This window comes from Mastigoproctus giganteus, chromosome 3, assembly GCF_048544385.1.
Source record: "Mastigoproctus giganteus isolate SK-2022 chromosome 3, ASM4854438v1, whole genome shotgun sequence".
Classification (NCBI taxonomy): domain Eukaryota; kingdom Metazoa; phylum Arthropoda; class Arachnida; order Uropygi; family Thelyphonidae; genus Mastigoproctus; species Mastigoproctus giganteus.
The window spans coordinates 130,607,338-130,620,957 of NC_143577.1; the positions used below are offsets into that span (position 1 = coordinate 130,607,338).

The 13,620-nt window shown below is 37.8% G+C and overlaps 1 protein-coding gene across 1 annotated transcript in view; it reads left to right on the plus strand.

Annotated features, from left to right (window-relative positions):
* LOC150088271 (pyruvate kinase PKM-like) overlaps positions 1-13,620 on the plus strand; it is a 552,820-nt gene that overhangs the window by 438,688 nt on the left and 100,512 nt on the right. The window lies entirely within an intron of this gene.

Genomic DNA, 13,620 nt, shown 5'->3' on the forward strand with positions numbered 1-13,620 from the left:
TTAGTAGTAAACTTTTGCTGGATTCCAGCACATTCGGGCATAAAAGAGAATGAACTGGCTGATATAGCTCCCAAAAATCTGTGAACCTTAGACATAACCTCTGTCCTTATTCCAGCCTCTGATTATAATACCATAATTCAAGCAGAATGCCATGCACAGTGGACAGAGCTATGGCATAACCAAATGAATAATACACTTTTCCAGTTGAAAAAGGACCCAGAATTTTGGCACTCAAACGTTCAGACAGTGCGGAGGGAAGAAATTTTTTTTTTTTTTGGCTGATGCTATATAAGCTTGCTTTCTTGCATCGTGTGCCTTTGCTAATGCTAAATGGTACTCACGAGTCAGAATAGGACATAATCATCTGACTCTCCTCCATCTACTCACAGGTGATGATCCTCCTCAGTATCCACACTGCTTAGTACCTCTAACAGTTACACATACTAGGTGGTTATAAAATAAGTTACCCTATCCGGGAGATCCTAGTATCAAAACGGTTAGAGATAGCACATTTAGGGTGTGAGGAAGTGATTTGTAGAAGAAAAAAATTTGTTCAAATATCTGCCACCAGGGGAGAAATTGGCACTGTAAACATAAATTATAATACTTAACTTTGGATTAGATTTTAATATTTGAACGTAGAAATCTGCATTCTCATATTAAATCGAATAGCATCTATATGCTGCCACAGTAAACTCTGCCTTTCAGGTATCCCCATAGCCAGAAATCACAGGGATTTGAGATCTGTGAGCAGGCTGGCCAGAACTGTGAAAGTCTCTAAAAATGATGCGATCATTTCCGAATGTTGATTGGGGCAATTCGTTCACTTGTCAACCAATGTGGAGGAGGGGCACCATCTTGCATGAATAATGTGATCTATTAGAAGCAGGATCTCTCAGAGCAGGAATAATGTGATCTCTTAGAAGAGCACAGTACCATGCACTAGTTACCGTACACTTCAAGTGTAGCCTCTTCAAAGAAAAATGGTCCGATTATAAACTCTGCTGTGAATCCACACCATACTGTAATGTATGGACTTTGTAGTGGTTTTTCATGCACAGCAGACAGACGAGAAGTTCCCCATACATTCTACATCACCCACTACTCTGGGCAACACTTGTATAGCTTTAACCTTTGTAAGAAACATCGATGTAAATACTATGCCACATGTATCTTACTTCTCCTGTCATCGGCCTTTGATAAATAAAATTATACTTCACTTATAACCACCAAGACTTTATTCATTTACATCTTACCCTTCCTCTAATAACACAAAGATGGATTCACACCTTAAATGATTGCGGTTGTGTCCCCGTACACAACCTACCCCAATTTTTTTGAAAGAAATTGGAATGTATGATCAATTATAAATAGGTTTCTGAACTGAAATGAAATTGAGCTGGCTTCGTTATTAATTACTTTCTAACATTCCTATGAATAGGTGCACTGTAGCCACAATAGCTTATGCACTATTAAACACCCATACTGTGCGCACGCACGCACACACACACACACCATCGTTATTCCTTTCTTTGAAAAGAAAAGCTATTTCCTCTCCAGTCAACATTGCAGAGGCATTGGCTGAAACATTTGCTGCCTCCTCGTCCTCTGCTTCTTATGAATACCCATTTAGTTGCATAGAGAGGTCTGTGGAACAGTATAAAATCAGCTTTGCTACAAATCAGTCATATTCCTGCAACCTACTGTTTGCTGTTCCTGAACTCAAGGAAGCTATCCAAAATTCTCGAAATAGTTCTACTAAACCAGATGGCATTTATTACATAATGCTTTGCTATCTTATCTCCAACTCCATATCCACACTACTGCAGTATTGCAACAAAATCTCTGAATAGAATGTTTACCCTAATATATAGCATCTGTCAGTAGTGGTAGCCATAGCCAAACCAGGGAAAGACACTTCATCCCCCAACATTATCATCCTGTATCTCTGACCAGCAATTTAGTCAAAACCCTAGAAAAGGTGGTTTGCAAAAGCCTCATCTGGATCATTGAAGATCAGGATGCCGTATCTGCCCACCAGTTTGGTTTCCATCATAACAAGTCTGCAACTGATATCCACATTAAAATTAAAGCTCACACTGTAAACTTTTTAAAAATGGTAATTGTAACTTTTGATATTAATAAAGCATTCGACACCACATGAAGATATTGAATCCTCTAAGACTTGTACAGTGAGGTAACCTGCCTCATTTCATTCAGAATTTTCTCCGAGGATCCTTCAAGTACAATTCTGGAATGCTTCGTTCACAATTCACACAAAAGGAGGAGTATCTCAAGGATCAATTTTAAGTCCTATAAAAAATTCCATATTTCTGTATACCCTGGGTGTGCCAAGCCGATACTCACCAGATGTGAGCCCCTGGGGTAATATACATGATTCTACTCTTGCTGATCAAGAAAAAAAGAACTAACAACCAGTGCGAAGGTTGAAATCATTGTTTTTCCAAATTAGTGTCTCACTCTCACCCATCCATTTGGTCCGTTATCCAGAATATGAGAACGGAGGTGGTGGCAGATGAAACTAAGCTGGCTCAGCTTGATTCAGTTTCTTTGATTTTAAAATAGAAACAAGGCATGTATTACATAATGCAACGTAAACTAGTATAGTTATGCCAAGAATGTGATGAAGATGATCACCTTTTTCCAGACATTAAGAGCAGTAACATACTGTATAATTTTCAGGTAAAATCTGATGCTTTCATTTACAGTAAACCCCCGCTATTCACAGTATCTGTATTCGCGGTTTCGCGTATTCGCGATTGCCGATTTAATATAAAATGAAACCTAAAAAAATGTGAATTTTAAAACGCCGTGAATATTTTCCGCCATAAAAAACATGGGCGTGGCTAAAATTATCTTTCCCGGTCAAAACAGCGCTCAGTGGGTGTGGGGAGAGGGGTGAAAAAATCGCTAGCGTGGATGTTTCTCGCTAATCCTCGTTCAGTATGTGTTAGTCATGGAAGGTTTCGTCATTTGATTTTAATTTATATGTTTATAAATTGAATAAATTTATCAATTTATATGCTTACAAAAATGATAACTACCGTTTTGCAGTGTAAAACAGACTTTTTCGAGCGTGTTAACGGAAGAAAGTGACTTTATTGTGGTCAAGTTCTTTCTAACCCCTACAAAAATATGGCTACGAATAAAAAGAGAAATGTGAAAATATCAAAGAAGGTGATGACACTAGCGAATAAAATTGAGTTATTAGACGAAATTTCTAATGGTGAAAGTGTCTCCTCAGTGGCAAAACATTATAAAATCAATGAGTCAACAGTACGATCAATCAAGAAATCGGAAGAAAAAATCTGCCGTAGTGTCCGTGAAACCGCGCTAATTGCTTCAAAAATTTGCTCTGTAACTCGTGATGTTAAATTAGAAAAAATGGAAAAGGCTTTAAATCTGTGGATAGCAGACCGAACTCAAAATAAAATTCCGTTAAGTTCACTCATCATTCGTGAAAAGGCAAAACTCCTTTATCAACACTTCAGCGAAACTGGTGATAGCACTGGCAGGATAAGGTTTTTAGCTAGAAAAGGCGCTGCTGGTTTGAAATTTCTAATAACTATTACATTTAATATTAAATTGTTTCTTATTTTCATTTCGATGCCATATGCTTGCATTTCACTATGTACTGCCTATGTACATAGTCATATTATGAAGGTACATATAATACATACATAGACAAAATTTTTAGACTACTTTTTCTCTCTGGCGCCTCTGTAGCCAGGTGGGAAGGAGCAGCAGTGCGTAGCACACGCTTCTTGATTAGACCGGGGTTCGAACCCATCACCACCAAATACGGAGGATGCGGAAAAGTCAAGGAATGACCACCGCATATCCTGGAGCAATATGGCCTTAGTTGCTAATGCTCCTAAAAACCAAAAACAACAACAACAACTACTTTTTCTTATATATTTCATACTTTGGAACGGAACCCCTTTATTACTATGGGAGCCATAACTCAGTATTCGCGTTTTCGGTATTCGCGACATTTCTCAGGAACGTAACCCCCGCGAATAGCGAGGGTTTACTGTATTTAAATGTTCCTTTTTTATCCATGTGTAGCTTTGTTCTTTTTCTTATTTGAATAAATATATAATTATAATTGTCTTTTTTGTTGTTATATCTATATTAATCAATTCATCTATGAATTGTTCACCTTTTCGAATTTATAATATAACATTTTTGATAATATCCATCACTGTAATTCGGGCGCCTCCGTAGCCAGGTGGGAAGGAGCAGCAGTGCGTAGCACACGCTTCTTGATTAGACCAGGGTTCGAGAACATTTCATAAATATTTCAAGAACAGGAGATATATATTCACTATCCATATGCCCTTGTATATATCAGTCAATTCTGATTTTTTTAAGGTAGAGTGATTGTGCATAGGTTTTTAGGCGCCTCCATAGCCAGGTGGGAAGGAGCAGCAGTGCATAGCACGTGCTTCTTGATTAGACCGGGGTTCGAGCACGTCACCACCAAATACGGAGGATGCGGAAAGGTCAGGGAATGACCACCGCATATCATGGAGCAATATGGCCTTAGTTGCTAATGCTCCTAAAAACCAAATAACAACAACAACAACATAGGTTTTTAGGGGAGGAAAAAAGAAGAAAATCAGATATTTTTTCCGGGATTCAACTGAACAGTGCATGGCATTTATGAAAATTTCTTAGCAGGGTGTTACCCCCTCCCATGGTTAGTAATATTATCTAGTTAACAAATCTTAAATTTGTTATTAATAATCACAGTAGTTTTTTTGTTGTTTTTTTCGAAATCCTCTTTATTCCATTTTGTGCTTGTCTTTTTTCCGATTTAACGCTGGTTTTTGTAACTTTATAATGGAATTTCCATTGAAAAATTTTCCTTTAAAAGTTTTGTTATAAAGTCAAATATATATAAAAGGAAGATTTTTTTTATTACTGTAATTGAAATTTCAAAAAACAATCCATTATGATTCAGGTATTTTTTTTGTTTTTTATTTGTTTGTTTGTTTTTTCTCTTTTGCACACAAGGTAAGATAAATGTGAAGTGTGTTGAGCCCAGTTTTAAAAGTTTATAACACAGCTATCAGTAGAAATGCTTTCTTGAAATTTCTTAAAAGATCAATTAGTAAAATAATAATGATTTGAATATTTTCGTTATTCTTTTATTTGCTTTAATTTGATTTTTAATTGTTTTAAATTGATTTGAATTGTGTTAAATTGATTATTTAATTATTTATATTTTACTCTAATGTACCGGTAAGTTGTCGTTTTTTCCGTTTTAATTTCTGGAGGGTATCATACGGAAGGGTTCTACGCACTATATTGAGGTAAACTCCTCTTATTATTTTACTAATATTATTATCATTGTAGAACATATTGAGCAGTACAGCTCTGATTCTTACTATCTAATTAAAAGATCAAATATACATCCATCAGGTGCTGTATACCCTTTTTTAGGCCTGACGTAGCCCAGTGGTCAGGAGCGAGAGTGCATAGCACGCGTTCCTTGAGTGGACCGGGGTTCAAGCCCGTGACTACTAAATACGATAAATATTTGTATTGACGATTTATTGTAAACTCCACTGACTTGGTTGTCGTGCCGGAGTATAAACAGAAAAATTTATTTAAACAAAACAGTTATACCTTATCATATCTGAAATCCTCTAATGAAAATGGCTATGGTCGTTTTTGACTGGCCAGATGTTCTCACCTTCATAGATGTTTTGTTCTACAAAGTTTCTTGTGGTAAAATCAAACAATAGTAACCCTTTATTGTACAATAAGTAATTCGTTACAGTGATATGGGGAAGGGAGAATGTTTTCTGTTTCTAAAGATGGTAAGTACCTGCTAATATAAAGAGAGTGCAGCATAGAAGACACTAAAAGAGTCGTATGAATGTATGTACCACCATCTGAACAGCATTCATTTTGTTAAACAGCAACCCTTTCTCACACTATAGTTGGCACAGAAAAAAAAAAAAGTCTAAAAAAGATCAGCTGAGGACAAAAAATGAAGACTTCCTAACAGTCATAGCAGCATTTGAAATTGTGAATTTTTCTGCTTTTATGTGATAACAATGTTGAATCCAGTGTTTATATCGGTGTAAACTTTGAGGGTGTGGGGGGAATATATATTTTTATTATTATTTAATATTTACAACATAGTATATGCAACTTCGTATATTTATGAATACAGTATTATAATAAGAGAATATGAGAAAACAAAAGGAAATATTTATTATTTAATATTTAAATCTAACGGTAAACAATCAGTTCACAAAAACCACATTATTGACAATAATCACAGTTTACTGTGATTATTGTCAGTAATGTTTAACATACAGTTTAACTCTCAGTTAAACTGTGAGTTATAGAGAATGTTAGATAATATTAAACTGTTTTGCTAATTTTATCTGTGATAAAATTAGCAAAAAAAATCATACAAATTATAATCAAACATTTAAGTATTATAATAATCTTATTCATCTTTGCATATGTATCAATCACATCATTTATTAATTTTTCTATAACTCATTTGGGCCTTCTGTGCTTATCTTCATGCAATTTTTTTTTTTTTTTTTTTTTTTTTGTTATTTTTGGTTTTTTTTTTTGGAGCACTAGCAACTAAAGCCATATTGCTCCGGGATATGCGGTGGTCATTCCCTTGACCTTTCTGCATCCTCCGTATTTGGTGGTGACGGGCTCGAACCCCGGTCTAATCAAGAAGCGTGTGCTACGCACTGCTGCTCCTTCCCACCTGGCTACGGAGGCGCCTTTCATGCAATGTGGGGGGGGGGGGATTTTATTCCACCGGAGGTGAAACTCACCCCCAGTCACTCCCCTTTCCCTGGATTCAACACTGTGTTATAGCTAAAGAATTTTTCCTTGAAATTTTGTTAGATAAAGTGGTTATATATAGTAAACGTTTTAGGGTAAAAAAATAAAAATAATAAAAAAAAAATCAGATTTTTTCCCAGGATATTTTTTTAAAGCAATTACAAGGGCCAATGAAAGCACCAAATTAATCAGGAATCACAAACAAATACTACACTACTAAATTTTTATCAAAAGTTAGAGAAAAACAATCATTTCAAATCAATAAATAAAATTCTACTTAGTGAAACCCTTGTAGTTCTCTTAGCCTCAGCAGCAAGACCAAGGCTCAGTAGTAATGCAATATGAGTATCTTTAAAGTTAATTAGCATTAGCATTAGTAGAGGCATTTGATGCAAGAAAGCAAGCTTATTAAAAAAGCAAGCTTATTTATTATAAAAAAATATAAATAAATAAAAATAACCACTTCCACTTCACCCCTCTGTTCGTTCGAAATACCTGTCCAGCTGAGCCTTAAACTTATTTAGGCTATTAACTTCCACAACAAGGGATGGAAGTCTGTTCCACCAACCAACCACTCGCTGGCTAAAGGCAAATTTCCTCAATTCTATCCTACATCTGTCTTTCCTCAGTTTGAATTTATGCCCTCTCAGGTGATTATTCTGAGCGAGAGGAAGAATCCCATCAGCATTGGGCATGCTCAAACCATTCAATGCTTTAAACACCTCTATCAGATCACCTCGCTGGTGCCTAGTCTCCAAACACTGTAATTTGCAAAACTTAAGCCTTTCTTCGTAAGAGCACCCCTTTGTTCCATTCACTAATCTTGTTGCCCTTCTCTGTACTTGTTCCAGCAGCTCCACATCCTTCTTGAAATGAGGCCTCCAGACCTGTATACAGTACTCTAGGTGTGGCCTGACCATTGCCTTATACAAGGGAATAATCACCTCCTTATCCTGCTAGAAAAATTCCTATATATCATTGACAATACACCATGAGCTACTCTTGCAGCCCGTCTACACTGCTCAGAGAACTTCATATCTGCCTGCACAACCACCCCCACGTCCCTTTCATTCTCTACCACTGTCAGTGTAGTACCACAGAGTTGATACGTTGCTCTGGGGTTGCTGTTTCCCATATGTAGTACTTTACATTTGTCAATGTTAAACTTCATTTGCCACCTCTCAGCTCATCTGCTCAACCTTTCCAGATCCTGTTGCAGCATAGTGTCAGTAGTGTCCTTGACAACCCTGCCTACCTTTGTATCGTCTGCAAACTTCGACATTCAGCTTGATATACCATCATCAATATCATTTATGAATACAGAAAACAATAATGGACCTAACACTGAGCCCTGAGGGACTCCACTAATAACATTAGTCCACGATGAGCAGTGTCCATTGATTACCACTCTCTGTCTTCTTCCCCTCAGCCACCCCTTTATCCACAGCAGCAATTTGCCTCCAATGTCACACTGCTCCAATTTGTGCAGCAGTCTTCCATGAGCAACAGTATCAAAAGCCTTTCTAAGATCCAAGTATATAATATCAAAGTTATTCCCTGCATCCAGTTCCTTTGTGACTGCATCATAGTATCCAATCAAATTGGTCAGGCAAGACTTCCCCTTAACAAAACCATGCTGTGTCCGAGCTATAACTGAAGTCTTGTCTAAATGATCCTGCAGTGCTTCTTTAACTAGTGCCTCCATTAATTTTCCTGGAACAGAAGTTAAACTCACAGGTCTATAATTGCTTGTGTCAGCCTTTGATCCTCCTTTGTGAATTGGGGATTACATATGCACATCTCCAGTCTGTGGGTACCTCCCCTGAGTCCAAGGAAGCTCTCATAATTGTGGCTAAGGGTTTGCTTACTTCCTCTGCTGCCTCCTTTAATATAACTGGATAGATCCCATCCACCCCTTACCGCTAGAGTTGAATACACCTCTGGCTTTACCCTTTCCAAATAACTCCTCATGTGTGAATGTCGATGCAAAATATTCATTTAGTTTGTTAGCTACCTGAGCAGGATCATCAACAGTTGACCCATCGATATCAAGTGGACCAATCTGATTCATCCCCTTCCTTCTACAGTTTACATAAGTAAAGAACTCTTTGCTGTTTTTCTTTGCATCCCTTGCCAAAGATTTCTCGTAATCTGCCTTCGCCTGCCTAACCTTCTTTGTAACTTGGTTACAGATCAACTTGTATCTATCATAGGCTTCTGTGTCATGTGTTAATTTGTATGTATCCCATGCATGTTTCTTCTCTGCCATATGCCTCATCAGTTCATCTGACATCCATTTAGGCCTAAACCTTGAACAATATTTCTTAGTTGGTATGTAAAGCCTAGTAGCTTCCAAGATAAGTTCTTTGAATGCCTCCCATTTTGCATTTGCTGTTGGTAACATTATCAATTGGTCCCACTGTATAGAATTTAAATACTGTCTCAGTCCATCGTAGTCGCCTTTACGAAAGCAATAACCCTTCCCTTTACCCCTAATGGTAGTTACCTCTTTGAGTAAATCCCACTTCAGCACACTGTGATCACTGCCACCTAGTGGTTCATTTATCTGCAGATTCTTAATGCATGAAGAATCACTGCTGATAATCAAATCAAGAGTATTCCTCCCTCTAGTTGCCTCCCGAACATGCTGATGTAGAAAACAATCATCCAATAAATCCACAAAAGCCTTGCTAGTGTGTGAGTGACCAGCCCCCAAATTCCAGTCAATATCTGGGAAATGAAAATCTCCCATTATAAGACTCTCTGATTTACTGGCCCACTCTATTTCCCTGTACAGTTTCTTATTATACTCATCAGAGTCATTAGGCCTATAGCACACTCCTACTCTCAATTTTGATCTCCCAATGCTTATGTCACACCAAACTGACTCGACAATGCACTGTCCAGCGATGTCCACTGGCTTCACTTCCTTGAATTTTATGTATTTCTTAACTAATAGCATAACCCCTCCTCCCTTCCTATCCAGTCTATCCTTTCTGTAGACGTACTCCCCAAATTCCAGTTCTGCATTCCTTATATCTGTGTGACACCAAGTCTCTGATATCCCAACAATATCTGCCTTTGATGTTTTGAGCAATACCTCAAATTCATCAAATTTATTTACTAAAGTCCTAGCATTGGTGTACACGCAAGTATACATGCACCTATTTCTATTCTTAGCTACCCATGTGTTTACTTGTACCGCAATGACTCCCAGCAGTCTCTGAAATATCCTGAATCTTGTTTTTCAGGCTTCTGCTACACCAATGCTAGGAGTTTGGTAAATAAATTTGATGAATTTGAGGTATTGCTCAAAACATCAAAGGCAGATATTGTTGGGATATCAGAGACGTGGTGTCACACAGATATAAGTAATGCGGAACTGGAATTTGGGGAATACAATGTGTATAGAAAGGATAGACAGGACAGGAGGGGAGGAGGGGTTATGCTATTAATTAAGAAACACATAAAGTCCAAGGAAGTGAAGCCAGTCGACATCGATGGACAGGGCAGTGTCGAGTCAGTTTGGTGTGACATAAGCATAGGGAAATCAAAATTGAGAGTAGGAGTGTGCTATAGGCCTAATGACTCTGATGAGTATAATAAGATATTGTACAGGGAAATAGAGTGGGCCAGTAAATCAGAGAGTCTTATAATGGGGGACTTTAATTTCCCAGATATTGACTGGAATTTGTGGGTTGGTCACTCGCACACTAGCAAGGCTTTTGTGGATTTATTGGATGATTGTTTTCTACATCAGCATGTTCGTGAGGCAACAAGAGGGAGCAATACTCTTGATCTGATTATCAGTAGTGATTCTTCATGCATTAAGAACCTGCAGATAAATGAACCACTAGGTGGCAGTGATCACAGTGTGTTGAAGTGGGATTTACTCAAGGAGGTAACTACCATCAGAGGTAAAGGGAAGGGTTTTTGTTTTCGTAAAGGCGACTATGATGGTCTGAGACAGTATTTAAATTCTATACAGTGGGACCAACTGATGATGTTACCAACAGCAAACTCAAAATGGGAAGCATTCAAGGAACTAATCTTGGAGGCTACCAGGCTTTACATACCAACTAAGAAATATTGTTCAAGGTTTAGGCCTAAATGGTTGTCAGATGAACTAATGAGACATGTGGCAGAGAAGAAAAATGCATGGGATACATACAAATTAATGAGTGACATGGAAGCCTATGATAGATATAAGTTGGTCTGTAACCAAGTCACAAAGGAGATTAGGCAGGCAAAGGCAGACTATGAAAAATCCTTGGCAAAGGATGCAAAGAAAAACAGAAAAGAGTTCTTTACATACTTGAACTCGAAAAGGAAAGGGATGAATCAGATTGGTCCACTGGATATTGATGGTTCAACAGTTGAGGATCCTGCTCAGGTGGCTAACAATCTAAACGAGTATTTTGCATCTACATTCACGCATGAGGAGTTATTCAGGAAGGAGAATGATGTAGATAAAGTAAACATTGGCAGTGAGCTGGATGATTTTGTAATAACTGAGAGGAAAGTGGAGGAGAGATTGTTGAGGATAAACATAAAAAAGGCACCTGGGGTGGATGGGATCTATCCAGTTATATTAAAGGAGGCAGCAAAGGAAGTATGCAAACCCCTAGCCATAATTATGAGAGCTTCTTTGGACTCAGGGGAGGTACCCATAGACTGGAGATGTGCAAATGTAACCCCAATTCACAAAGGAGGATCAAAGGCTGACACAAGTAATTATAGACCTGTTAGTTTAACTTCTGTTCCAGGTAAATTAATGGAGGCACTGGTTAAAGAAGCACTGCAGGATCATCTAGACAAGAATTCAGTTATAGCTCAGACGCAGCATGGTTTTGTTAAGGGCAGGTCTTGCCTGACCAATTTGATTGGATACTATGATGTAGTTACAAAAGAACTGGATGCAGGGAATAACTTTGATATTATATATTTGGATCTTAGAAAGGCTTTTGATACTGTTGCACATGGAAGACTGCTGCACAAATTGGAGCAGTGTGGCATTGGAGGCAAATTGCTGCTATGGATAAGGGGATGGTTGAGTGGCAGAAGACAGAGAGTGGTAATCAATGGACACTGCTCAACGTGGACTAATGTTATTAGTGGAGTTCCTCAAGGTTCAGTGTTGGGTCCGTTGTTGTTTTCGGTGTTTATGAATGATATTGATGATGGGATATCAAGTTTAATGTCCAAGTTTGCAGATGATACAAAGGTTGGCAGGGTCGTTAAGGACAATACTGACGCTATGCTGCTGCAACAGGATCTGGAAAGGTTGACCAGATGGGCTGAGAGGTGGCAAATGAGGTTTAACATCGACAAATGTAAAGTGCTGCATATGGGAAACAGTAACCCCAGAGCAACGTATCAACTCTGCGGTACTACACTGACAGTGGTGGAGAATGAAAAGGACCTGGGGGTAATTGTGCAGGCAGATATGAAGTTCTCTGAGCAGTGCAGACGAGCTGCAAGAGTAGCTCATGGTGTCTTGTCAATGATATACAGGAATTTTTCTAGCAGGGATAAGGAGGTGATTATTCCCTTGTATAAGGCAATGGTAAGGCCACATCTTGAGTACTGTATACAGGTCTGGAGGCCTCATTTCAAGAAGGATGTAGAGCTGCTGGAACGGGTACAGAGAAGGGCAACAAGATTAGTAAATGGAACAAAGGTTTGCTCTTACGAAGAAAGGCTTAAGTTTTGCAAATTACAGAGTTTGGAGACTAGGCACCGGCGAGGTGATCTGATAGAGGTGTATAAGGCTTTGAATGGTTTGAGCATGCTCAATGCCAATGGGATTCTTCATCTTTCTCAGAATAATCACCTCAGAGGGCATAAATTCAAATTGAGGAAGGACGGATGTCGGATAGATGTGCGGAAATTTGCCTTTGGCCAGCGGGTGATTGGTTGGTGGAACCGACTTCCATCACTTGTTGTTGAAGTTGATAGCCTAAACAAATTTAAAGCTCAACTGGACAGGTATTTCGAATGAACGGAGGGGTGAAATGGGAGTGGGTTTTTTTTTTTTTTTTGGCTGATGCTGAATAAGCTTGCTTTCTTGCATCATATGCCTCTGCTAATGCTAATGCTCATTCCAATAGAAGCAGTGCAAGAATCTCTTTCACGTCTGCCAGTGGCTACTGTTAATCTATTCGTCTTTGTCTCCCCCCAAGCTAGCAGTTTTCCGACCCACCTAACACTGCCTCAATAGCATCAACAAATATTCTTGCACCCTTTCTATTTAAGTGTATCCCATCCCTATAGAAGCAGTCTCTCCTGTTAACAAGTACAGTCCAGGCTGAAAAAAATTTCTACTCCTTGAGCCTTGCACAATCTTTACAGGGCCGAATTGATCGACAAGGCTCTCATCATATACTCCCTCCTATCGTGTCTGGGCAGAATTCTATCCAGTTTTAGTATAATTTTGAATACTACAAATATGTGGTATTGTTTTTCTTGTATTTTATAATATTATCAACATTTTGCTTTATTTTGGAGCAAAAGTAGTACTGAAAGTAAAATAAAAATGTTGGCTTATTCATTTATCAGTAGTTTAAATAAAAATTAATATTACTAAATTATTTTTGATATTTCATCAAAAATGCAGTAAAAGTTAAATAAAAATTAAGAAATTAATTAAGTGAATTATTGTGTGAAGTTAATTAATTAAGAAATTAATATGAATTACTAATTTTTTAATTTTAAATTTACTAATTAATTTAATTTTGAAATAAAAATTTAATTTTATTATTAACAACCTAC